The sequence below is a fragment of the Lissotriton vulgaris genome, chromosome 5 (assembly GCF_964263255.1).
Source record: "Lissotriton vulgaris chromosome 5, aLisVul1.2, whole genome shotgun sequence".
In the NCBI taxonomy this organism is placed as follows: domain Eukaryota; kingdom Metazoa; phylum Chordata; class Amphibia; order Caudata; family Salamandridae; genus Lissotriton; species Lissotriton vulgaris.
Genome location: NC_141693.1, coordinates 446428933 through 446456326, shown reverse-complemented (window position 1 = coordinate 446456326; position 27394 = coordinate 446428933).

The following is a 27394-nucleotide window of genomic DNA, read 5'->3' as shown; positions in this document are numbered from 1 at the left end:
TTGTGTATTGGAGTGGGGTAGATTTGTTTAAATTGGAGTGAGGCAGATGGGAGTGTGGCAAATTGTTTTGGATTGGAGTGGGCAGATTGTTTTGGATTGAGTGGGGCAGATTGTTGTGGGGCAGATTGGAATGGGGCAGATTGTTTTTAATTGGAGTCGGATGGATTAGATTGGAGTGGGGTGGATTGGAAAGGGATTGTGGTGGATTAGATTGGGGTGAGATTCATTGGATTGGAGAGGGATATATTGAATTGGTCTGGATTGGAGTGGATTGTATTGAAGTGGGGTGTATTGGGTTGGAGTGTAGTAAATTGGGATGGAGTAGGTGGATTGGGGTGAGGTGGATTGGATTGAAGTGGGGCAAATCGGAGTGGGGCAAATTGAAGTGGGGCAGATTGGAGTGAGGTGAGTTGGAGTGGAGCAGATTGGAGTGAAGTGAGTTACAGTGGGTCAAATTCTTTTGGATTGGAGTGAGATTGATTGGAGTGGGCAGATTGTTTCAATAGAGTGGGGAAGATTAGAAGTGTGGCAGATTGTTTTGGATTGGAGTGGGATTAATTGGAGTGGGTCAGATTGGGGTAGGGTAGATTGATTTGGAATGGAGTGCGGTAGATTATTTTGGATTGGACTGGGCAGATTGGAGTGGGGCATATATTGTTTTGGATTGGAGTGGAGCAGATTAAAGTGGGGCAGATTGTTTTAGATTGCAGAGGGGCAGATTGCTTTGCATTGAAGTGAGGTGGATTGAAGTGTGGAAAATTGTAGTGGGGCAGATTGGAGTGGGGTGGGGTGGACTGGGTGGATTGACGTGCAGTGGATCGTAGTGGATTGAATTGGGTGAATGGATTGGATTGGAGTGGGGTGGACTGGTTTGGTGTGGGGTGGATTAGATCGAGTGCTGCAGTTTGGAATGGGGTGAGGTGGGGTGGATTAGTGTGGATCAGAGTTGGACAGATTGGAGTGGGGTGGATTGGAGTGAGGTGGATTGGAATGTACTGCACGGTTATGTGTTAAATCATCTTTTCAGAAATTACACTTAAGAAAGAAACAATGTCACTTTACATTAAGATAATCCTCAACTTTTGATGAACAACACCCACGAGCCTACTGCTGGGCACGTTTTTGTCAGTCACATGTGTTCTGTTTGCAGGGCACTAAAATATAAACAAAATAAAATAGTACCTCAATCACATCGGGGACAGTAGACGGGCACTAATTAACCCCTTCCATGCTCATGACGAGCTCAGCTCGTCATGCCGTACACTGGTCATGTGCTTATGACGAGCTGAGCTCGTCATGAACAATGGAAATCTGAAAAGAGCAGCACCAAGGGGGATTTGCTGCAGCAGTCAAGGTATTAAACTGAATCAATCAGTGCCGGATCCATGCTCCACAGAGAGGAACGGATATTATATTAGGCCTACCTTGATGAATTACCATGCTGTGCAGAAGAGTGCCATGCAACCAACAAATGGTAAGCAACGGGTGGGCTCCAAGCCCTGTTTGTTAACTATAGTATCTCTCAAGGAATATAGTTCATGTTCTTGCAGGCTCGACCCTAAAAATTAAACTGCAAAGTTTCAGTTTTTCATTTTAAATGCATCCCATTATCAGTTTAAGGAAAATGGGCTGCATTATAAAAAAAAAAAAGATTGCTTTATTAAAAAGCAATCACAGACATGGTGGTCTGCCAACCTCAGGAGGCCGCCATCCTATTGATGGGTGCAATTCCTAATGGGTCAAAAAGTGTGACCTACCTCATTAATATGCATGAGGTAGGTCTATTTGTGACCCACTAGGAATCGCTAGTAGTACATCTGACCCCGGATCCCGATTGACTGAATGTTAGATATTCAAAATTGGTTCATAAAAAAAATTAGCATACAATCAATATAAAGGGAAGTAATTTACACAGTCAGTGGCTTTCCTGAAGATGTGGCATGGATCCAGCCTATGAGGCCAAATTCAGACATCCACATAGGCCCTTAGTGCAAGTTAAGGGCTAAAGTCTGATCCATGTGCAAACGTGTGTTTGCACATGGATCAGAATTATGAGTTTATTGCACCCTCAAAGTTTTTGTGTGATACATTTTGGTAGGTAAAACTAGCCAAAATGTATTCAAGAAAAGACCTGAGAAAAAGGCAAATTATGCAGAATTTGGAATGTTATAAATTGATTGCATATGTTATGCTCTATCATTCCTGGAAAAAACTCACTATAGGAGTTATTTACCATGCATGGTACTTCACCCTGGGATAACAGTATTACCCCACCTTATTTCAGCAAAATTGTAATGAGAGCCATAGAAAGGCATTTAAATTGAAATTGACTTTCTGGAAATTTGAGGATACAGTTTTCATTTGAGACTGATCAAGTGAAGTGCTAAGTCACCAAATACTTAAGGAGCTCTCATCTAGTAAATGAATGTTCTATGACAGGTCTTTTGAAATGTAAATAATCAACCTACTGGAATCACCCATTGACAAGTTTTGGCCTGAAACGTCGTTCTTTGGGCATAAGAAAATGTAATGTCTTATGATGTTTTATGACAAAGCCCTTTTGGTCCCTTAGGAACTCCATTGAGCTGTGATGTAGGTTTCAGAGTTCAATGCTATGAAAGCTTATTTAGAATGCTGAGTTTTCAGTCACATGCAGCAGAATAAAGATGTGTAATATTAAACTCTGAGTGTGGCACAGTTATTGGCAGGTACTCAGGCTAGGGAGGACAAATGGCGATGCGATAAGGTATAAGTAACTCAAAGAATGACTATGCTCTCCCACAGAGTTGTCCGTGGCCCACGGAAGCGACTCGTGCATACCACATGTGTCACTGTCAAAGAATGGAATTGGTGCTTCATGCATGTGGAGTCAAAGCAGGTAAAGACAACAAAAGCATTGCAAAGAATCTACCCAGCAATAGTCCAAAACCTGCTGGTCAGGCCATATAAAAAGGTACCGCACTGCCACACAAAATAAAGTTGTACATTATTCGGAACAATACTGCAAAAGGTGGTTATTTCCTGATATGGGAAAAAGCACTGGCTGATACAATAAGTATGAAAGAAGTTTATTATTATTGCATTACCGGAGCCTCAGTAGGCAGAGTTTTACAACCTCAGTACCGGGTGAGAATACATAAGAAGAAGCAGGAGGGTTGTGCTTACCGAGCTGTCTGATACCTGAAGTTGCCCACCACCAAAGCTGCCAGGTGACAGTTCAGATCACCTCCAGATGTCTCCAAGTGAAGTGCTCCACTGTAAAATGTAAAAAAATGTAAATTGATACTTGTATAGCGCACTACTCACCCTCAAGGGTCTCAAGGCGCTTGTACGAATACCGCTGTGGAACCCATCCTGGCTTTCCCTGTGAGGCGTCCACTCCTGGGCACCCCCAAGGTGGAGGCCAGGCATCCTTAGCGTTGTGGGGGCCGTTGTGGAGATTAAGCAAGCTATTGCCCAGAGTTGCAGAGTGGGACACCATGATCAGAATAGGCACAGAGGCGAGAATTATCAGGTCCGTGGAATTTTGAGTCCAAGACCCGCCGAGGCGGGGAATTGAGCCCTGGTCCCGGGCTAGACCTCTGCATCAGGGTCTGCCGCTCTAACCACTGGAGACCAAGGAGGAGGTCACCTCTTCCCTGATTATCCATGATGACTCTGAGTCTGCTCCATCACAAGGCCTCAGAAATAGAGTCAATGATACAGGCTCAATAGACAGCCGACAGGGACAGAAAGAACTCCACCCTCAAGTTCAGCCACTCCCATAATTAGCTCCTTCCTTCCTAAAACCACCACCACCTTTCGATACTGCCAAAAGGTAAAATATTGGCGATAGATGGACTGCTTAGATAGAACCATTTGATGATCTCATTGATGCACTTGAAGAGACTGATAAAAAAGTTGATCATGTATCTCAAAAATCTTGCTGGTGACGGTGTGAAAATAGTCATAAAGAAAATGCAGCTAACTGACGAAGAAATTACATATTGTCAGAATAAAGAAATGCTGAATCTCAAATTCAATTCAGTACCAAACGTTGATTACAAAAGATACCTTTTCATTCAAAAATGCCATAAAGATGGTGAACCCATTGATGAATTTATGGAGACTCCATCTGCTAATCAAACACTGTAAGTTCAAGTAATTCAATGATGAGGAAGGTATGAGATTTAGAGTTATTGATGGATGCGTGTCAGATTCATTCAGACATAAAATGCTGAGAGAAACTTTTAGTCTGGAGCAAATGTTGCTGGCTGCCAGAGCTGGGGAGTGTACTGAAAGACGAGCTGCTGGCATAGAGACCGGAGGTGCCCAGAGTGAATCAGTCATGAGCATACAAGTAAGCAAAAGACTGACGGACACAAAGTGATGTCTACACATAAAAAGAAGTTAGGTTCTAGATGTGATTTACATTTCCACATGAAGGTAAAAGTCCCGCCATTAGATATATATATAAAGGCTGTGAGAAAGAGCACCATTTTGTGACGGTTTGTAAAGGGGAGGAACAAGTAAGTGCATCACGGTGCTAAAACAAAATGGCCTCCAGAACATTATAGAAGCAACGCTCGAAGCACATCCACAAGGACAAGCGGCAACATTAATTGAGGCAAATCGACACTGAATTAAGTGAATCTTCATCTAAGTCAAACAGTTTGTCTTCCTCAATATCGAATAAAAGAGAGGCAGATGGTTGCGCCATGTCAATGTTTACCTCAAAGAAACAGACGCCTGTTGGATTGGCTGAATGGGAGAAAAATTGCCCATCAAAGGAAAGAAGTTCTGCCAAAACACCAACGTCATACAAACATTGCATGGAGATTACATTGAAAATGAATAATTGCTCGATACCTTTCATCATTGACAGAGGTGCATTGCTAAACATAATGCCTGAAGAGATTTACAATGAATTATCTCCATTGCCTCGACTTATGCCATTGAAAACCAAAGTGTACACATGGGTTGCTTCGACGGCCATAAAAAGTCAAGTTTCATTTGTAACAACACTGAAATGCAAGTAAACAAAGGTACAAGCTCCCATCCATGTGCTTCAAGGTACATTGTCAAATGCTTGCCTGCTCAATTTCAGTACCTCTACTGATATGGGACTAATTTCTGTGAATTACAACATGAATGCTCACCACAAAATAGACAGTCACTTTCCTTCATTGTTTCATAGTTTAGGAAAGCTTAAGACAATGAAAGTTAAGTATATGTTAATGAATATTTCTGTCCTGTTGCTCAGAGACATATTGCTTTTCATTTACAAAAAGCTGTTGAAAAAGAACTTGAATCGTTACTTAAGTATAACATTATTGAGTGTTCGACTGGTCCCACGCTATGGGTTTCTCCCTTAGCGTGGGACCAGCATGTGTCAAGCAAACATGGCAACTGTGCGAGAATGAACAAAAAAATCTAGGATGACCTGCCCTAGACAAAATCTGCACTACCGTAATTCACTAGAAAATTGTGTCACAAAGATGGACCGTCTATACACGAAAAAAAATTGTGTATGAGTAAAGCTGACTTCGTGGCAATACGGTTAAATCCAACTGCAAAACCAGCTGCAAACATACTTAAGTTAAAGAAAAAACTGTTAAGACGACTCCATGACCTGCTCCTGAATCGCGGAGTGCATATTGTGCTAATTAACAGTTCAATCCGGCGTGTGACGTAGGGGTAAACAAGGTAAAAAATGGACTGTGCTGCCAGGAAACCATGCGCGGCGGCCATCATAGGGTGTAATCTGGAAGTTAATAAAATAGAAGAGATGCATACGAGAAAAAACGAGATGCAAGTGAAATTGGCAAGTGAAAACAAATAAAAGAATGCCAGCCTCATGCACGGATCATAAAGAATAAATATGCCAGTCAATCTTGGAAAAACTGATTATAATGCCGCATGAAATTTGCAAACGCATATAGAATTGTGTGAGATGTGACCCAAATAAAGGACCATACAACAAAAATCGCAACTGTGATATAAAAGTTCATACCTGATAATGAGATATGTAAACAAAGTAATAAACGATACTACGTGGTCATTGGTTTCGTACACAATTGTGTGTGAATCAGCCTTATCTGAGTGACAACTGTGCGAGAATGGCATCCAGGTCCACTCATTGATGACATGATAACACAGTTAAATGGTGTAAATGTATTCTCTCACCTTGATTAAATAAAGGTTATCATCAGTTGGAACTCAAAGAAGATTGCAGATATATTATATAACCTTTTCCACACATGTTGGTCTGTTTCCACATAAGAGACTCCATTTTGGTGTGTCATTGGCTGCAGAACTTTTCGAAGAAGGCATTTGGTGTGTCATACAGCCTGTTGTGAATGCATTTAATTATAGAGATGACATATTGATTTTCTGAGCTATACAGTAGGAGCATGATAAAGCTCTCACACAAGATTGCCATCTACTTTCTAATGCAGGCCTGACTTGGAATGCAGACTTGTGTGAGTTCCACAGGACAAAGTTAAAGCTCTTTGGACATATCTTTTCAGATGGGGGTATGACACCTGATCCTTTCAAAGTACAAGCCCTGTCAGATGCTGATCCCCCACTAGGTGTTTCTATGATACTTTCATTTCTTGACTTGGATAGTTATTGCTCAAGATACAAACAAGAGATTGCTACTGTAAGTGCTCCCTTAAGTGGCATCATAGTATTGTTTCCACCAAAAGAGCTTTCTAAGATCCAATTCGATTTCCATATCTAGATGAGAGGGTTGAAAAGGAACTCAAGGCCTGGCATCTATGTAAATGTCTTTCTGCAGACATTATTCAAAATACTCATATCATGTCAGAACTCCCTAAGCATGCATGGGAGCCAATCGCCATCGATGTCTCTGGTCCACTTGATAATGGGCATCATCTGATGGTGATTCTGGACGTGTACTCATGTTTTCCATTAATAGAGGATCTCTCATCCACAACTCACAACCAAGTAATTGACAGACTAAATGGCATCTTTGCTACATGCTGTGTTCCAGCCATTTTGAAGTCTGATAATGACTCGCTGTCAAGAATTCAGGGAATTCCTGGACCATCTGAACATAAAGCATCAGAATAGTACACCTTTGTGGCTGCAGGTCAACTGACTCATTGAGCATTTTATGTGTATGTTAAAGAAAGAAGTATAGCATGCAACTCTGGAGAGGCTCAGTTTAAAAACTGTATTGAATACCACCCTACGAGCATATCACTCAACACCTTACTCGACCACAGGCAAAAGTCCCACAAAGTTGATGTTCGGGAGAACAATGACAACCAACTTACCTCAATGGACCAACAAAAGTTAAGAAAATGAGAAAAAAATTCGCACAAAGGACTTGGTTGACAAGGAGAAAGTGAAAACCTATGCAGACGAGAGGCAACATGCAAAGAACATTGAGTTAAAGACAAAAGATCTATTGATTGCCTGACAAATGCGAAGGAGGAAATCTGATTCTCCATATGATGCGGAACCTTTCTACTAGTGTCCACCAAGGGAAATATGGTGACTGCCCAGCCTCCTGAAAAGTCTGTTACCAGAGACTCTACTCTGCATTTGATTCATTGGTCTTCTAAACGAGATGGTGAAGGAAAGACTGGACATGAAATCTCAGTGACTGCTGATACTTCTTCATTGTCTTTGAAAATCTCTGACAGCAAAGACAAATGCACCTAGCTTTCAGTAACCAGATCAGTTTGAATAATTAAAGCACCAAGAAGGTTGATTGAAGAGATTTAAGTGCAGGGCTTTAAGTGGGCCGGATCTCACCGGATCTGAGCACCGGCAGTTTTTTGTAAGGAGGCCTTGAAACGGGTCTCTATTGGGCTCTGTTTTGTGCCCTGGCATAGGCGATCCGTTTAGTTTTTCCGGACTGCAGTGACAGCAGGTACATCAATGTGCGCATGGTGAGCGTTGTTGGGGAAGGGAAATCTTTAAAGAGAGTAATTTTCTCTCTGGATTTCCCTTCTATTTTTGAAACTCAGGAGCAGCAACATTGTCATGGTGTCACCACCAGGGCTTTAAATGGAAGTGTTTTAAATATTATATACAAGGCATAGTTGCTGCCTATTTATCTTATGCAACTCGCAACCATTGACAAAGCCAATAGTCCTGACTTGTAGGTATTATGTGACTTGTTTTATCATATATCTGGATGCAGTGACAGGAACAGCAACATACAAGTCGGGTGGCACACTGTGCTAAATACAGATTTTTAGCTTACGGGTTTTTAAGCCACGCCCTTAATTACATTGACACCGCCCCTTTGAGAGACCGACCAGTTTTTTCATCCGACTTAAAGCCCTGTTAAAATGTATATGTATATATGTATTCAGATTTGTAAAAAAAAATCATTTTTTTAGTTAGCAAATGGGGCGATGTTGTGTCTTGCAATGTTTTATGATGGACCCCTTTTGGCACTTAATGGACTCCATAGAGCTGTGACGAAGGTGTCAGAGCGCAAGGCTATGAAAGCTTGTTTAGAATGTTGAGTTTGCCGTTACAAGCAGCAGAATAAAGACGTGTAATACTAAGCACCATGTGTGGTGTAGTTATTGGCGGATACCCAGGCTGGGGAGGACGGTAAAGAAATGAACAAAGAAGACCAGACCTACTATGTGATGCTGGACAGTTATGCGCTACTGAAGTGTGCAGACCATGTTCAGTCATAGCATGTTACACTTTATTTTTTATTGCAGCTGACAGCAAAACTGGTACAACTCAGCAACTTGGGAATGGGTGTTAAAAGCAACCAACCACAAGGAATGCTAGTATTAGTCAGAAACAAAAACATACACTACATTGTGCACGTTGCCAAGGAATGAAGCTCTGTAGCATTCTTTGGGATATTCCAGGTAATGCGTTGGAGGGGAGCATGCTTTGACAGCCTCAGCAGCTGCAGTGCCATGTTCAAACATTCCTCGGGTTAGTCCTGATTTTATACTTCACTGCTCACTTAATTTGCTTATTCTTTTTTTGCTTTACAAATCGGTATGCCTTGCAAAGGGAGCGGCAGCATATTTAGTGGCTGGAGCCCAGTACCATGATGCAGAGCTGTCAAGTTCAAATCAAGACTTGGCATGTCGGCTTAATCTTTGGTTGTTATGCAAGACAGATCCTCCCATCACCATATTCTTTATCCCTTCTCAACTACTCATGTTGGTTGAGTCTGTGAGCTGAAATGTTTTTATTAGAAATTGTGAAACAAACCACAATAAAATAACCCTGTGCACATCATAGTTGGGTGGGAGAAGGAGAAAAGAAATTATTTAATATGAATTCATAGGGACCAATAACAGGGGCTGCAGTATTTGTCTGCTCAGGTAACTTCCTCTAATGCAGAGTTTTCCTCTTGATATTGAGGAATTCCTGTGGAATTTGGCACTTTGTGCACTAAATTATGCATTTATGGTAGTTTAGAGGGTATTTTTCAGACACCATATCTTGGCCAGGCTTGACCTGCTGAAATTCACCACTATTGATGCAAATCTCAAAATGTCAGTCCCCGCACAAACATGGGTGTATGCAGGGATCGGAATTGATCTGCTCTTTGGAATCCGGGCACGTGGGCCTGCATTACAAGTTCGGGGCTAAATTCCAAGGATCAGAATGATGAGTTGTGCGATAAGTATCACACCTTCGCAGTTTTTCCCTGAAACATTTTGGCAGATCAAACCTGCTGAATCTTGTCAAGTAAAAAGGACGGCAAATGAGGAATTTGAAGTGTTAAATACTCATGGGCAGATTTATGTCGGACTTGCGGCACTTTTGCGCTGCCGTTGCGTCACTTCTGTGACGCAGCGGCGGCGTAAACCCTGCGCCACGTTCCGACATACTTACATTGTGACGCATCTATGGAGATGCGTCACGGTGTAAGACCCTGCGCCACATGAAACCTGGGTGTTTCCATACAGGGGGCGCGTTCCGTCGCAGGAATGCCCCTGAAAAGTGACTGAGTCACTTTCCCAACACTGATGCGTCAAAACCCTGCGTCTGCTTGAAGCAGGCGTAAGGTTTGACGCACCACGTTAGAGATAGGGCAAGTTGGAATAGTGCTGGAGTTGCGTGCCGCACGCAACACAACTTCAGTACTGCGCCAACTTTACGCCCTAGATGCAACACGCCCCTGCCCCTCAGTCCGCAAGCTCTGCATTGGTTTAAAGTTGGAAACTCGGAATAGGGGTCAAGTGGTAGATTTCTGGTCTTAGGTTAATGGTATATAGCAAGTGTGTTAAGTACTCCACCCTATTCCGCCCAACTGGTAATGAAGGCCTCAGAGGCAGATCTTTGAGAAGTACCTGCAATTTTTGTGCTCACCTCTGAGCCTAAACAAGGAAAGAATGTGGTTTTCCTGATAGTTTGTTTGTCGAAATAGCAACAAAAGAAACAGTGTGCTATCAAAATATTGTGTGAAAAATATCAAGGGCTAAAATATCGAGAAGTTGAGTGTGTATATGTTAGAATAGATTTAATACACACATAAACAATCAGTAATGGCAATTTGTAACTTCTATGTGTGCTGCTTTATGCAACACACATAGAAGTTGTAGCTCGTAATTTTGTAATGATTGTTGATGAGCAGGAAGGGACACATTCCTACCCATAAACAATCATTAGTGGTGATTTGCTGTTTCTATGCATGCTGCAGAATGCAGCACACATAGAAATAGCAAAACCGAGAATAAATGAATCATTTCTCCTCGTTTTGCTATGTTAAGACCAGGTATTCCCTGGACTTATTTTTTGGTGCTGCCTACTATTTACGCCACCCTTGTAAATAAGGGGCAGCATCAAAAAGCAACAGGAGTTGCGGTGGAACGCCACCGAAACACCCATTGCCCATCCCTTTCACGCTAAGTGTAGCATGAAAAGGGGCCTTATTTACAAGGCGGCATTAAGTCACTTTGAGGGGCTTAACGCCGCCTTGAAAATACGGCGAGGGACTGAACGCCACAGGAACGTCATAAAAAGTGACGCTACTGTGGTGTTAAGCCCTTGTACATATGCCCCAGTATTTTTTGTATATGGTATGTGTTCACTATAATATCGTCCTCACTTACATTTTCTCAGATAATGTTCTTTTGGCTTTGTGCATACCATACAATATATTTGTAAACAGTATAATGGTAAAATCCAAAGCACAAACGAAAAATATAACAGCACACCTAGCACTGACTCTCGTCCTAGACTGATCCCTAGCCCTAACACTCAACTTAACCCTAGGCCTGAACCTAAGCCTGGCTGCAAACAAAACCCTTACTCAAAAGCTTACCTAATACTTAGCTTAATACTTTCCTAACAATGTTAGTACAGGCACTAATATGGCTCCAGAAATTTTTGTCTTGACAATATCCTGGCCTCAATATTTTTATAGGATGACATTTTAAATGATCTTTTCGTGTAACATACCAAATATAGAGAGGTCACCGAAAGTGAAAAAACCAAATGAGATGCGAAAATAAAACCACGTGTCATACTGCAACAACTGGGAACTTATGCTCTGACTTGAAAAACATGTATACAATTTGAATATATGTATAAGAGCATTTCTATCCTGCACACATGCATAAATCATCTCTATGACAGGGTATGCTACCAATAAGAGTTCATCCATTCATACATTCATACATACCTACATACATACATACATCATAAAAAAAAAGATTTATAAATGATATGTAAGACAGGCTATGAGTTAATACCCAATTGCCACTTTTTAAAATATCTTTATACTTCTAATGTTCTTCTGGCCTGTGTGACTTCGCTGATCTCTATTCAAGAGCATATTTTCAAGAATGTTGTCAAGAACATTATTATTATCAGAACTGATGATATAACGTATTTTAATTATGGTAGTAAAAAAATAAGTGTCAATTATTTTCAAGTTCCTACACTTAATAAACCAGTTGACAAGAGGATATAAACTTGCTAATGTGACTTCCAAAAGCAATCAAAAACTGTTTTGTCTGAGCACTGGCTAAGAGGTTGATGCATGAGCAGCAGGAACAGGAAAGTGGTAGAATTTTCATAATTTAGAAACAGAATTTCCACCATCTTGCTCGCATCAAATACCTACTCCCTATAAGTAGGAGTGTGAGAAATTGCAATTGTTTTCCAATATACTGTTTGAAATGGGGGTATCTAGTGGTCAGTGGCATACCCCTTGTACAAGTAGGGACTCTTCCTTCTAGTCAGGATAAGGGAGTTACACACCTAGATCACCCCTGCTCACCTCCTTGGTAGCTTGGCACGAGCAGACAGGCTTATCTGAGAGGCAGCATGACAAGTATTTGAACAAAACACACCCAGTAACACAGTGAAAACACTATAAATGGATACCACACCAGTTTTGAAAAATACAGTATCTTTTTCTAAACCAAACAAGACCAAAACAACAAAACACCAACATACACAACTAATATGGCTTTTAAAATGTTTCAAGCGGTTTAGGCCATAGAATTCTATGGATGCGTGATTTGTATACAAAGTATCTCAAATGCATCAAAATCCTCAAGGAAAACAGCTGCAGAGGAGTGCAACATTGAAAAACACAGCAATGCATCAGTTGCTGAGTCCTTGGGGAGGCGATGCAACAGTTCTCCTACATGCAGGAGAAGTGATGCATTGATTTCCCAGGCAATTCTAGTCAGCAGGTTTAGTGTCAGAAAAACTTGCAACACAGGTGCAATGCATAAGTAAATTCTGGCGCTACAGATGCTGCGTGGATTTCCATAGCCGCTTACCTGGGATGCGTCGATTCTTTTAGCCGCACAGCAGAGACTGTGTTGAAGTCGGTGTGCTGCAGGTTCTGAGGCCACGAGCAGGTGCTGCATTGACATCTTCGGCCACACTGTGCTGTGCATTGTGAATTTCTCCCTCACAGTGGAGCTGCATCAGGAAATCCAACCACAAGAATAGCAAAGCATTCATTTTTTTTGAAAATCTGTTTATTAGCATAGTAATTGGAGCAGTTACATACATATTTGGGCACAGCAATAATCAGAATGTCACAATCATATGTCTGCTCAGTATTTACAGGTGCTTAGTATCATTGATTTTTCAGTTTTGTGCAGAACCATTGCAACTGAACAGTCCCTTAACCTACCCACCCCCTCCCCCACCCGCAAAGATCCCTCCCGGCACTCTACAAACATGCGTATAATTGCGATATTTACATCCTGGTCATTAGGTGCTCCGTATAGTACAGTGTATTTTTTTTTTGTTGTGGTGTTCGTTTTTCCCCACACACTTGGGCAGGCTGGGATAGAATCGCCAATGGTACGGGGTTCGCCGTACCTCGGCACAGTGCACCTTATATCGTGAATGTCCTGAGGGGTTGGGCCCAATAAGCCCGTGTGTATTGAGGTATCCGTATCTCCTCCGCCCTCCTCCTCCCCAACCTCAAAGGTCCCCAGCACAGTGAACCAGTCTAGGGAGATCAGTGTTTTCCTGAGACCTCTGTGTTCCTCTCGCTGCAGCGCCTCGCCTTCTGCCTTGCCCCACCTTATTACCTCTGCTTTCCATAAATCCGGGTCAGGGGGTCTGGGGGATTTCCACCTCATTGTGATTGCTCGCTTCGCTAGTAATAGGGCTAAGTCTGTGAAACGTGTCGCCACGGTCCTAGTGCGTGTCGACGGTCCCAGGTCTAATAGTGTATGTTCTATGGTGAGCGATTGGGACAGGGTGCCAGCACTCTCAAGCGTGTCAGCGATGGTGGCCCAGTAATGGCCTAACTTGGGGCATTGCCATAGCATATGTAGTAGTGATGCGTCGTCAGCGTCGCACCGGGGGCAGTTGCTACTTGCGTCGGGGAACATCATGTGTAGGCGATGCGGGGTCAGGTAGGCCCTATGTAGTAACATCAGCTGGATAAACTTGTATTTGGGGTTTCTGGCTACCTTTTTGGGAAACTGGAGGATGCGTTCCCATTCTTTGTCTCGCAGTGGCCTACCAATGTCCCCTTCCCATGCTGCTCTGAGTGGTGTTAGCGGGACCGCCCTTCCGGTTTTTATGCTAGCCGTGAGCCATTTGGTTAAGTGGCCGCCCATGCCCATAAGGTAGTGCATCGTCATCAGGGGGTTAGTAGTTGGCTCCTGTCCATCAGGCGCCCAGGTGTGCGTTATATAGTGACGAAGGCCTGCGTGCAAAAGGAATGAGCCTCTAGGAACGCTATGCACAGTCCTGAAATCCGTAAAGGACAGTAGGTGCCCCTCCACGAATAGGTCTCCCACATGCGTCACACCTGCGTCCCGCCACGGCGTTAGCCTGTTTGTTGTGAGCATGCCCGAGCCCAGCGGGATGCCCAGAAGCGGGATCGTAGGGGCATACGATGACACGGGGGAAGTGTATTTCACTGCCTTCCGCCAATATGTCACCGCCAGCCGGAGGAGTGGCGGGGCATCTCTCGGTATGTTCGAATGGGGTAGGAGCAACTTGTGCACGTCCCCTCTTCCATGTTCCCTCTCTGTTACGTTGATCTCGTGAAGGTTGCAGCCCGCCACCCAGTAGGCTAGCCATTGTAGCTGGCACGCATAGTTGTATGCCCTAAAGTCTGGGAGGCCCATACCACCGGAGCCTGAGGGGAGCTGCAGCTTAGCGAGGCCAATACGTCTGCGCCCGTGTCCCCATACAAGTTCTGTAAGGAGTGTGTTGAGGTGTTTAACCCCTTCGCTGCTAGGCCTTTTCCCCTCCTGTGCTAAGCCCTTTTTTGGCGATTTGGGGTAGTGCGCGCTTAGGCCCTTGTAACTTTTTGACCACATAAGGTATCCACGCCAAATTTGCGTCCTTTTCTTCCAACATCATGTGGATTCTAAAGGTGCCCAGGGTTTGTGGATTACCTTGGAGGGGTCCCAGAAATTAACCAAAATATAGTGATTTTTTTGTTTTTTTCAGAAAAATGGGAAAAATGGGCTGCAAATGAAAGCCTCTGGGTTTTTCCCTGAAAATGTTATCAAAAAAGGGTTTGTGGGGCTGAAATCTCCATTTTCTCAGCTTTTAGGAAATGACAGTCTTTTGTCAGAGAACCGACATTTTTCACACAGTTTTGGCATTTTTCTGGGACATAGCCTATTTTTGCTATTTTTAGAGCTTTCCACCTCCTTCCAGTTAATGGTAGAAATGAGTTTGAAAGCAATAATGGATCCTAGAAAGCTGTACATTTTCAAAAAGTGGACAAAATTCTGAATTCAGAAAGGGGTCATTTGTCTAAATCCATGAAGGTTTCTTTATAGAAACTAACAGTTAAATATTGGAATAATTGAAAATTTGTTGAAAAAAACAGCCTTTTGTCTCAACGTTTTCACCTATAACTTTTTCTAGTTTTGATAGCTCTTAGAAAGCAATATACCGTTACATCCGTTAGACCTTCCTGGTTGTGGGGATATATAGGACTTGTAGTTTCACCAAGAAACCGACGAACCCAGATCCAAAAACTGAGCAGCAACTTGCAATGGTATTTTTTCATTTACTGGGTATAGAGCACTTTGTCTTGGAAAATGTATACATGGAAAAATCTGTATGAAAGACACCTATGTATTTCTGAATTGGGTACAAAATATAGAGTTCAGAAACAGTATATTATTGCTAATTTTCAAAATTGGGAATACTCATACTTGCATGAGAATTATTGGTCATTTTTCAAAATTATTTTTTTGTTACACAATGTCTTTCATTGAAAGGGAGAAATGCGCAAAAGCTCAATTGGTAATAACAGTTGATTTACAAATCTGAATTACCCCAAGTCTCCCGATAAAAACGGTACCTCACTTGTGTGGGTCGCCCTTGTGCCTGCGACAGGAAACGGCGCAAAATGCAAAGTGGTGACACCTAAATTTTGCAGTTACAAATTGACCCTTTTTTAGCAAAGTGCCTACCTGTAGTTTTTGCACCCTAGCTCTGCCGGCACCTAGGGAAACCTAGCAAACCTATACATTTTTGAAAAGTAGACACCCAGGAGAATTCAGGATGGGGTGACTTGACTGCCTACCACCAGGTCTTGTTACCCAGAATCCCTTGCAAACCTACAAATTTGACAAAAAAAACACATTTTCCTCACATTTCTGTGGAGGAAAGTTCTGGAATCTGCTTGGATCAACAAATTTCCACCCACCCAGTGTTCCCCCAGGTCTCCCGAAAACAATGGTACCTCACTTGCGTGGGTAGGCATAGTGGCTGCGACAGGAAACAGCGCAAAACGCAACGTGGTCGCACCTCAATTTCCCAGTGAAATCTTGCGCTATTTGGACAAAGAGACTACCTTTTGTTTTTGAGCCCTAGCTCTGCCAGCACCTAGGGAAACCTAGCAAACCTATACATTTTTGAAAAGTGGACACCCAGGGGAATTCAGGATGGGGTCACTCGACTACCTACCCCCAGGTTCTCTTACCCAGAATCCCTTGCAAAGCTAAGAAATTGGGAAAAAAAACGCATTTTCCTCACATTTCTGTGGTGGAAAGTTCCGGAATCTGCGTGGATCAACAAATTTCCACCCACCCAGCATTCCCCCAGGTCTCCCGAGAAAAATGGTACCTCACTTGCCTGGGTAGGCATAGTGGCTGCGACAGGAAACAGTGCAAAACGCAACGTGGTCACAACTCAATTTTTCAGTGAAATTGTGCACGTTTTGGGCAAAGAGACTACCTTTTGTTTTTGAACCCTAGCTCTGCCGGCACCTAGGGAAACCTAGCAAACCTATACATTTCTGAAAAGTAGACACCCAGGGGAATTCAGGATGGGGTCACTCGACTGCCTACCCCCAGGTTCTCTTACCCAGAATCCCTTGCAAAGCTAAGAAATTGGAAAAAAAAACGCATTTTCCTCACATTTCTGTGGTGGAAAGTTCCGGAATCTGCGTGGATCAACAAATTTCCACCCACCCAGCGTTTCCCCAGGTCTCCCGAGAAAAATGGTACCTCACTTGCCTGGGTAGGCATAGTGGCTGCGACAGGAAACAGTGCAAAACGCAACGTGGTCACAACTCAATTTTTCAGTGAAATTGTGCACGTTTTGGGTAAAGAGACTACCTTTTGTTTTTGAACCCTAGCTCTGCCGGCACCTAGGGAAACCTAGCAAACCTATACATTTTTGAAAAGTAGACACCCAGGGGAATTCAGGATGGGGTCACTCGACTGCCTACCCCCAGGTTCTCTTACCCAGAATCCCTTGCAAAGCTAAGAAATTGGAAAAAAAAACGCATTTTCCTCACATTTCTGTGGTGGAAAGTTCCGGAATCTGCGTGGATCAACAAATTTCCACCCACCCAGCGTTCCCCCAGGTCTCCCGAGAAAAATGGTACCTCACTTGCCTGGGTAGGCATAGTGGCTGCGACAGGAAACAGTGCAAAACGCAACGTGGTCACAACTCAATTTTTCAGTGAAATTGTGCACGTTTTGGGTAAAGAGACTACCTTTTGTTTTTGAACCCTAGCTCTGCCGGCACCTAGGGAAACCTAGCAAACCTATACATTCTTGAAAAGTAGACACCCAGGGGAATTCAGGATGGGGTCACTCGACTACCTACCCCCAGGTTCTCTTACCCAGAAGCCCTTGCAAAGCTAAGAAATTGGGAAAAAAAACGCATTTTCCTCACATTTCTGTGGTGGAAAGTTCCGGAATCTGCGTGGATCAACAAATTTCCACCCACCCAGCGTTCCCCCAGGTCTCCCGAGAAAAATGGTACCTCACTTGCCTGGGTAGGCATAGTGGCTGCGACAGGAAACAGTGCAAAACGCAACGTGGTCACAACTCAATTTTTCAGTGAAATTGTGCACGTTTTGGGCAAAGAGACTACCTTTTGTTTTTGAACCCTAGCTCTGCCGGCACCTAGGGAAACCTAGCAAACCTATACATTTTTGAAAAGTAGACACCCAGGGGAATTCAGGATGGGGTCACTCGACTGCCTACCCCCAGGTTCTCTTACCCAGAATCCCTTGCAAAGCTAAAAAATTGGAAAAAAAAACACATTTTCCTCACATTTCTGTGGTGGAAAGTTCCGGAATCTGCGTGGATCAACAAATTTCCACCCACCCAGCGTTCCCCCAGGTCTCCCAAGAAAAATGGTACCTCACTTGCCTGGGTAGGCATAGTGGCTGCGACAGGAAACAGTGCAAAACGCAACGTGGTCACAACTCAATTTTTCAGTGAAATTGTGCACGTTTTGGGCAAAGAGACTACCTTTTGTTTTTGAACCCTAGCTCTGCCGGCACCTAGGGAAACCTAGCAAACCTATACATTTTTGAAAAGTAGACACCCAGGGGAATTCAGGATGGGGTCACTCGACTGCCTACCCCCAGGTTCTCTTACCCAGAATCCCTTGCAAAGCTAAGAAATTGGAAAAAAAAACACATTTTCCTCACATTTCTGTGGTGGAAAGTTCCGGAATCTGCGTGGATCAACAAATTTCCACCCACCCAGCGTTCCCCCAGGTCTCCCGAGAAAAATGGTACCTCACTTGCCTGGGTAGGCATAGTGGCTGCGACAGGAAACAGTGCAAAACGCAACGTGGTCACAACTCAATTTTTCAGTGAAATTGTGCACGTTTTGGGCAAAGAGACTACCTTTTGTTTTTGAACCCTAGCTCTGCCGGCACCTAGGGAAACCTAGCAAACCTATACATTTCTGAAAAGTAGACACCCAGGGAAATTCAGGATGGGGTCACTCGACTGCCTACCCCCAGGTTCTCTTACCCAGAATCCCTTGCAAAGCTAAGAAATTGGAGAAAAAAAACGCATTTTCCACACATTTCTGTGGTGGAAAGTTCCGGAATCTGCGTGGATCAACAAATTTCCACGCACCCAGCGTTCCCCCAGGTCTCCCGAGAAAAATGGTACCTCACTTGCCTGGGTAGGCATAGTGGCTGCGACAGGAAACAGTGCAAAACGCAACGTGGTCACAACTCAATTTTTCAGTGAAATTGTGCACGTTTTGGGTAAAGAGACTACCTTTTGTTTTTGAACCCTAGCTCTGCCGGCACCTAGGGAAACCTAGCAAACCTATACATTTTTGAAAAGTAGACACCCAGGGAAATTCAGGATGGGGTCACTCGACTGCCTACCCCCAGGTTCTCTTACCCAGAATCCCTTGCAAAGCTAAGAAATTGGAAAAAAAAACGCATTTTCCTCACATTTCTGTGGTGGAAAGTTCCGGAATCTGCGTGGATCAACAAATTTCCACCCACCCAGCGTTCCCCCAGGTCTCCCGAGAAAAATGGTACCTCACTTGCCTGGGTAGGCATAGTGGCTGCGACAGGAAACAGTGCAAAACGCAACGTGGTCACAACTCAATTTTTCAGTGAAATTGTGCACGTTTTGGGCAAAGAGACTACCTTTTGTTTTTGAACCCTAGCTCTGCCGGCACCTAGGGAAACCTAGCAAACCTATACATTTTTGAAAAGTAGACACCCAGGGGAATTCAGGATGGGGTCACTCGACTGCCTACCCCCAGGTTCTCTTACCCAGAATCCCTTGCAAAGCTAAGAAATTGGGAAAAAAAACGCATTTTCCTCACATTTCTGTGGTGGAAAGTTCCGGAATCTGCGTGGATCAACAAATTTCCACCCACCCAGCGTTCCCCCAGGTCTCCCGAGAAAAATGGTACCTCACTTGCCTGGGTAGGCATAGTGGCTGCGACAGGAAACAGTGCAAAACGCAACGTGGTCACAACTCAATTTTTCAGTGAAATTGTGCACGTTTTGGGCAAAGAGACTACCTTTTGTTTTTGAACCCTAGCTCTGCCGGCACCTAGGGAAACCTAGCAAACCTATACATTTTTGAAAAGTAGACACCCAGGGGAATTCAGGATGGGGTCATTCGACTGCCTACCCCCAGGTTCTCTTACCCAGAATCCCTTGCAAAGCTAAGAAATTGGAAAAAAAAACACATTTTCCTCACATTTCTGTGGTGGAAAGTTCCGGAATCTGCGTGGATCAACAAATTTCCACCCACCCAGCGTTCCCCCAGGTCTCCCGAGAAAAATGGTACCTCACTTGCCTGGGTAGGCATAGTGGCTGCGACAGGAAACAGTGCAAAACGCAACGTGGTCACAACTCAATTTTTCAGTGAAATTGTGCACGTTTTGGGTAAAGAGACTACCTTTTGTTTTTGAACCCTAGCTCTGCCGGCACCTAGGGAAACCTAGCAAACCTATACATTTTTGAAAAGTAGACACCCAGGGGAATTCAGGATGGGGTCACTCGACTGCCTACCCCCAGGTTCTCATACCCAGAATCCCTTGCAAAGCTAAGAAATTGGAAAAAAAAACGCATTTTCCTCACATTTCTGTGGTGGAAAGTTCCGGAATCTGCGTGGATCAACAAATTTCCACCCACCCAGCGTTCCCCCAGGTCTCCCGAGAAAAATGGTACCTCACTTGCCTGGGTAGGCATAGTGGCTGCGACAGGAAACAGTGCAAAACGCAACGTGGTCACAACTCAATTTTTCAGTGAAATTGTGCACGTTTTGGGCAAAGAGACTACCTTTTGTTTTTGAACCCTAGCTCTGCCGGCACCTAGGGAAACCTAGCAAACCTATACATTTTTGAAAAGTAGACACCCAGGGGAATTCAGGATGGGGTCACTCGACTGCCTACCCCCAGGTTCTCTTACCCAGAATCCCTTGCAAATCTAAGAAATTGGAAAAAAAAACGCATTTTCCTCACATTTCTGTGGTGGAAAGTTCCGGAATCTGCGTGGATCAACAAATTTCCACCCACCCAGCGTTCCCCCAGGTCTCCCGAGAAAAATGGTACCTCACTTGCCTGGGTAGGCATAGTGGCTGCGAAAGGAAATGGTTCAAATTGTACGGTGGTGAATTTACAATACCAAATTGCAAAACAACCTTGATTTTGGGGGGGGGGGGCACCTGAGTTTTTGGCCCGGGGCTCGGTGGTATTCTTTGGAAAGTACAAAACCCAAACAGTTCTGAAAAGTAGACCCCCGGGGGAGTCCAGGGAGGTATGGCATGCGTGGGTCCCCGAACGTTTTCCTACCCAGAACACCTTGCAAACCTTAAAATTAGGTAAAATAATCACCTTTTCAAACTTTTTTGCGTGGAATCACCGTGCCGGCAAAAATGTCCTACCACCCAGCGCTCCCCTTGTTCTCCCGAGTAAAAGGATACCTCACTTGTGTGGGTGCCCCAAAGCAGAACAGGCCAAAAACGAATGTTGAAAAAAGTAGTATTTCAGTGTAACAAATTAAGCCCCCCTGCCTTAGTCACAGGCCTTTGGCCCACCCACACAAGTGAGGTATCATTTTACTCGGGAGAACAAGGGGAACGCAGGGTGGTAGGACATTTGTGCCGACACGGCGATCCCACGCAAAAATGTATGGAAAACTGTTTTTTTAACCTAAATTTGTGGTTTGCAGGGATTTCTGGGTAGGAAAACATTGGGGGACCCACGCATGCCATACCTCCCTGGACTCCCCCGGGTGTCTAGTTTTCAGAACTGTTTGGGTTTGGTAGTTTCCAAAGATGCCCGCCGAGCCCCGGTCCAAAAACTCAGTCCCCCCCCCAAAAAAAAGAAGGTAATCTTGCTATTGGTTATTGTAATGTCTCCACCGTACGATTTGGACCGTTTCCTGTTGCAGCCACTATGCCTACCCACGCAAGTGAGGTACCATTTTTCTCGGGAGACCTGGGGGAACGCTGGGTGGGAGGAAATTTGTGTGAGCCCAGTGACGCCACGCTTTCCCACGCATAAAAAGTGTGAAAAAACTGACTTTTTCTGCAAAAATTGAGGTTTGCAAGGGATTCTGGGTAAAGGAACGTTGGAGGATCCACGCAAGCCATACCTCCTTGGAAGCCCCCGGGTGTCTACTTTTCAGAAATGTGTGGGTTTGGTAGGTTTCCCGACATGGCCGTCTCGCACGGGGCCAAAAACCCAGGTACCCCCTCTTTCAAAAGCTGGTGGTAATGAATGTCAATCCCACCAGCTTTTGAAAGAGGGGTTACCTGGGTTTTTGGCCCCGTGCGAGACGGCCATGTAGGAAAACCTACCAAACCCACACATTTCTGAAAAGTAGACACCCGGGGGCTTCCAAGGAGGTATGGCTTGCGTGGATCCTCCAACGTTCCTTTACCCAGAATCCCTTGCAAACCTCAATTTTTGCAGAAAAAGTCAGTTTTTTCACACTTTTTATGCGTGGGAAAGCGTGGCGTCACTGGGCTCACACAAATTTCCTCCCACCCAGCGTTCCCCCAGGTCTCCCGATAAAAATGGTACCTCACTTGCCTGGGTAGGCATAGTGGCAGCAACAGGAAGCGGTCCAAATCATACAGTGGAAAAATAAGTTTTCAATTTGAGAGCGTGTGATTCAAGGAAATTGTGACAGACAATTTCAAGTTTGCAGGAGATTCTGGATAAAAATCCACAATAGAATTCACCAGAAAGATATGACCATATACTTCCATGGTTTAACAATAATAACTAAATTTAGTAAGTTATTTATAGCTATAATGTTCACCGTAACAAAGTTACTCAAAAGGCAAACATTCAAGGCACGGCTAAGTATTCCTGAAAGACACACACATACAGGTTGGATTTGGCACGAGGGCGAGTGATGATTCAGTACATAAAATTTTATTAACAAGATATTTCAAAAAATGAAATGCACTGTCAATAAAAAAATGCATAAAAACCGAACCAGTGACTCGCAACTCGTGAGCTGTAAAGCCACGACAAGGCACCAACCATTTTACAGGCCATTCACGCGCCTTTCATACCTGATACAAACCAGACCATTGACACCATCCAGAAAGAACAGCAACACACTACAACAATCACAATAAGAGACAAGGTACACCCTACTTCAGAAAGAGATAAAAGACAAACATTACTGCACAGCCATCTAATCCGCAAGCACACACACATTCTGGTTGGATTTGGCACGAGGGTGAGTGATGATTCAGTACATACAATTGTATTCGCAAGTAATTTCAAAAAAATGAAATACACTGCGTATAATTGAAAGTATGATAAACTGAACCACTGACTCACAGCTCGTGAGCTGTAAAGCCACGTCAAGGCACCAACCTCTTTACAGGCCATTCATACACCTTTCGTACGTGTGACACATACAAAACATTCACACCGCCAGCCACGGACCCATCACATTTCAACACTCACACCAGCAGACAGCGCCATTCAAGGGCCCATCACTTTCACACGCCCACATTTCTGACACTGCAACTACACAAAATGATGGACTGCATGGAGTGTCACTCAACTAGCAGTGTGTGTAGTGACCAACAGAAAGTAACTACTCACACACTGCCAGCCAAGCGCCAGTCCACCCACACCACCATCCAAGCACCAGACCATGCACACCGCCAGCCAAACCCCACTCAGCACACAACGACAGCCAAGCACAACTCCGTGCACAGACAGCCAAGAACCACTCCACACATACCACCAGCCAAGTACCACTTCACACACACCACCAGCCAAGCACCACTCCACACACACCGCCAGCCAAGCACCACTCCATGCAAACAGCTAAGCACCACTCCGCGCACACCATCCAGCCAAGTACCACTCCACACACACCACCAGCCATACACCAAACCACACACTCCACCAGCTAAACCCAACTCCATGCACAGACAGCCAAGCACCACTCCACGCACACCACCAGCCAAGCACCACTCCACACACACCACCAGCCAAACACCACTCCATGCACAGACAGCCAAGTACCACTCCACACACACCACCAGCCAAGCGCCACTCCACACACACCGCCAGCCAAGCACCAGCCGGCACACACCACAAACACATTGAGAATTCTTTTTTTGAAAAAAACACTAAACAAATGGAAATACCTACAAAACAGCTAACACAAATTCTTAAACTAAACACTTTGCACTAATGCCAATCCTTGAAACAAACTAAAAATTTCTTACAGAATGCAGACCAGGCAATTCAATTTAGAGCTCATTCAAACTCCCAAAACTTCTTTTGCGTGTGGTACAATTTAAAACAACCTGACAGACACAATGCAGGCTTAGAAGGACAGTCAGGACAGTATAAACGAGACTCCTTCCGCAGGCCTCTTCGCCAACAGACTCTGCATCTTCTAGTCGGAAAGTTTCTTGCGGGAGTGGAAGGAATAGATTCAAGAAAGTGGCGATCTTTCAATCTAGCCACTTCCTCCACCACTCCAAATCTAGGAACACTTGCCTCCTCCAAAAGTACAAGCCTGCCTATTATAGACTCCTGAAACTTAACAAAAGGCATCTTATTCTGAGGACAAGACTTCTGATACACAACAAAAGCATTAAAAATTGCCAAGTGGAACAGATGGATAGCCAACTTCTTGTACCAAACGTAAGCCTTTCGAAGAACAGCATAAGGTTCCAACCTCTGATCTACTCTGTCAACACCTCCCATGAACTTATTGTAATCTACAATGCACACAGGTTTGCGCACTTCAGCACCCTGACCCCAAACAGGCTGAGGTACAGTACTTTCGTCATGGATAGTAGTCAGCATGTACACATCTCTCTTGTCTGAAAACTTCACAGCCAGAAGCTCCCCACATCGCAATGCAGTAGACTGTCCCCTCACAAGCCTTTTGCAAACAAGTTCCTTTGGGAAACCTTTCCGGTTACTGCGCATTGTGCCACAAGCAACAGTGCCCACTTTGGCCAACTCCTTGAACAACCGCACACCAGTGTAGAAGTTATCTACATACAAATGGTGGCCTTTGTGAAATAATCCTCTACCTAGTTCCCATACAATCTTCTCAGTCACTCCAAAAGTAGAAGGACAACCAGGAGGGTTAATGCTGGACTCCTTACCAGTGTACACCCTGAAATTGTAGACATATCCAGTCTCACTGTCACACAGCATATACATTTTGATTCCATAGCGTGCCCTCTTACTAGGAATGTATTGCCTAAAAACCAAGCGGCCCTTGAACAACAGCAAAGACTCATCCACTGCAATTTCTTTACCAGGGACAAAGATCTCAGAAAAACGATCAACAAAGTGATCCAGGACAGGTCGAATTTTAAACAAACGGTCACAATCAGGGTGATCACGTGACAACGCTAAACTATTATCAACAAAATGCAACATCCGAAGAAGAAGCGTATACCGATCACGACTTATGATTGCTGGAAATATAGCTGTTGCCATCAAGGGACTAGTGGACCAATATGAAGTAATTGATGGCTTCCTTAGCAAGCCCATCAAAAAAGTTAATCCAAAAAACTTTTTCAACTCTTCAACATTTGTGGGAGTCCACCGGATTGCTCTAGAATGGGGCTTAAGGCTGGCACTGTTGGCCCTCAAATATTGTTCGGCATACAAATTGGTTTGATCAACAATCCCTTGCAAAAACACATTGTCAAAAAACAACTCAAAAAAATGTATTGGCAGAAAATTCTCAGTATTCACTCTACACCCAGGAACACCAGTGAACTCTGGCAATGCCGGCTGCACCATGCCAGGGGGAACCCAGAGGCCATCCATATCAACGGGGGGAGCAGCCGCCCCAGCCTGCAGCACCAAAACATCTTGCTGCTGTTCACCAACGGGAGGCCTAACAGCCACAGATACTTCTGGCTGCACAACATCAACAGAAGACATAGCATCCCCAGAGGGCTCTTCCTGCACTACAACAACGGGAAGCCCAGCAGCCTGAGATGCTTCTTGCTGCACTACACCACCGGGAAACCAAGCAGACCCAGATGCCTCTTGCCCCTCTACACCAATGGGAAGCCTAACTGCCACAGATACTTCAGGCTGCACAACACCAACAGAAGACATAGCATCCCCAGAGGGCGCATCATGCACTACACCAACGGGAAGCCCAGCAGCCTGAGATGCTACTTGCTGCACTACACCACCGGGAAGCCTAACAGCCACAGATGCCTTTTGCTGCACTACACCAGCAGGAAGACGAAAAGCACCAGATGCCTCTTTGCGCACCACAGCAATGTGAAGCCTTTTGGGCGCAGGCTCCAGCCCACTTACCTCTTGCCGACGTAAAAAGAAAGGAAACCTTGCGGCCCTAGGCAGCAGCACAGGTGCCTCTTGGCCCACTACCGGCATCACAATGTCCTCCTCTAACATAGGCCCTTCATCAGCACTAGAAGAAGATTCATCTTCCGATGATGATACCATGCGAAGAGAAAACTCACTGCCTGAATCTTCTGCCCCCACCTGGGAGTCCAAATCGGAGTCAGACTCTGAACCATGGTCAGAGGAAGACTCAAAAAGCAAACCAAGAACCTGCTGAGCAGTAATCCTGCGACTAGCCATTATCCTTCAAAAGCAAGAAGACTGCACACACAAGTGAACAACAACCTACACTTTGCAAAGTAAGAAGTAAACAAGGTAAGGCTTTCACAAACAGATAAATACAATCCAAAACTATTTCACTCTAACCAAATATAGCTACACTCACCAGCACCTACTCTGTTGAGACACAGCAAAAAGAAATGATATCCCACTAGAAAGAAAAAAAGAAATGACAGATTAGAAAACAAAGTACACATCAAGCACTAATACTGAAAACAAAACAAACCAGAGCCACACAAAGTGGTAGAAGTACAACCTTTTTCAATAAGACAAACAACAAGGGAAAGTAGTACAAAATACATTCACTTACCAAGCACAAGCAACTACACAAGCTGCTAACAGACACGCAACCTACAACAATCCAAACAGCAAAAGCCTGAAACAAGACAAAAATAGAGAAGAAAAAAAAATTAACTACCACATTTCACAAACAATATAACAATTCAAAAAACAACACACAAACTTGCCCCCCAAATTTAAATTCGGCAAGATGGGCCACCAAATAGGGCTTAGACCAATTGGGATTAGATGAGGTTTAACATCAAGACACTGGTTAATTTTTTGAATTTTTTTTACTGCCAGACCCCTTTGGTGCCAGTCAGTCTTTTGCTCCTAACAGTACCCCCATCACACAGGGGCAGTAAGGACATTCATATACCTTTTGTACGTGTGACACATACAAAACATTTACACCGCCAGCGCCATTCAAGGGCCCATCACTTTCACACGCCCACATATCTGACACAGCAACTACAGAAAAAGATGGACTGCATAGAGTGTCACTCAACTAGCAATGTGTGTAGTGACCAACAGAAAGTAACTACTCACACACCACCAGCCAAGCGCCACTCCACGCATACCGCCAGCCAAGCACCACTCAGTGCACAGACAGCAAAGTAGCACTCCACGCACACCACCAGCCAAGCGCCACTCCACCCACACCGCCAGCCAAGCAGCACTCCGTGCACAGACAGCAAATGACCACTGCACACACACCAGCCAAGCACCACTCCACACACACCGCCAGCCAAGCACACTGCGTGCATAGATAGCCAAGTACCCCTCCACGCACACTGCCAGCCAAACACCACTCAGCG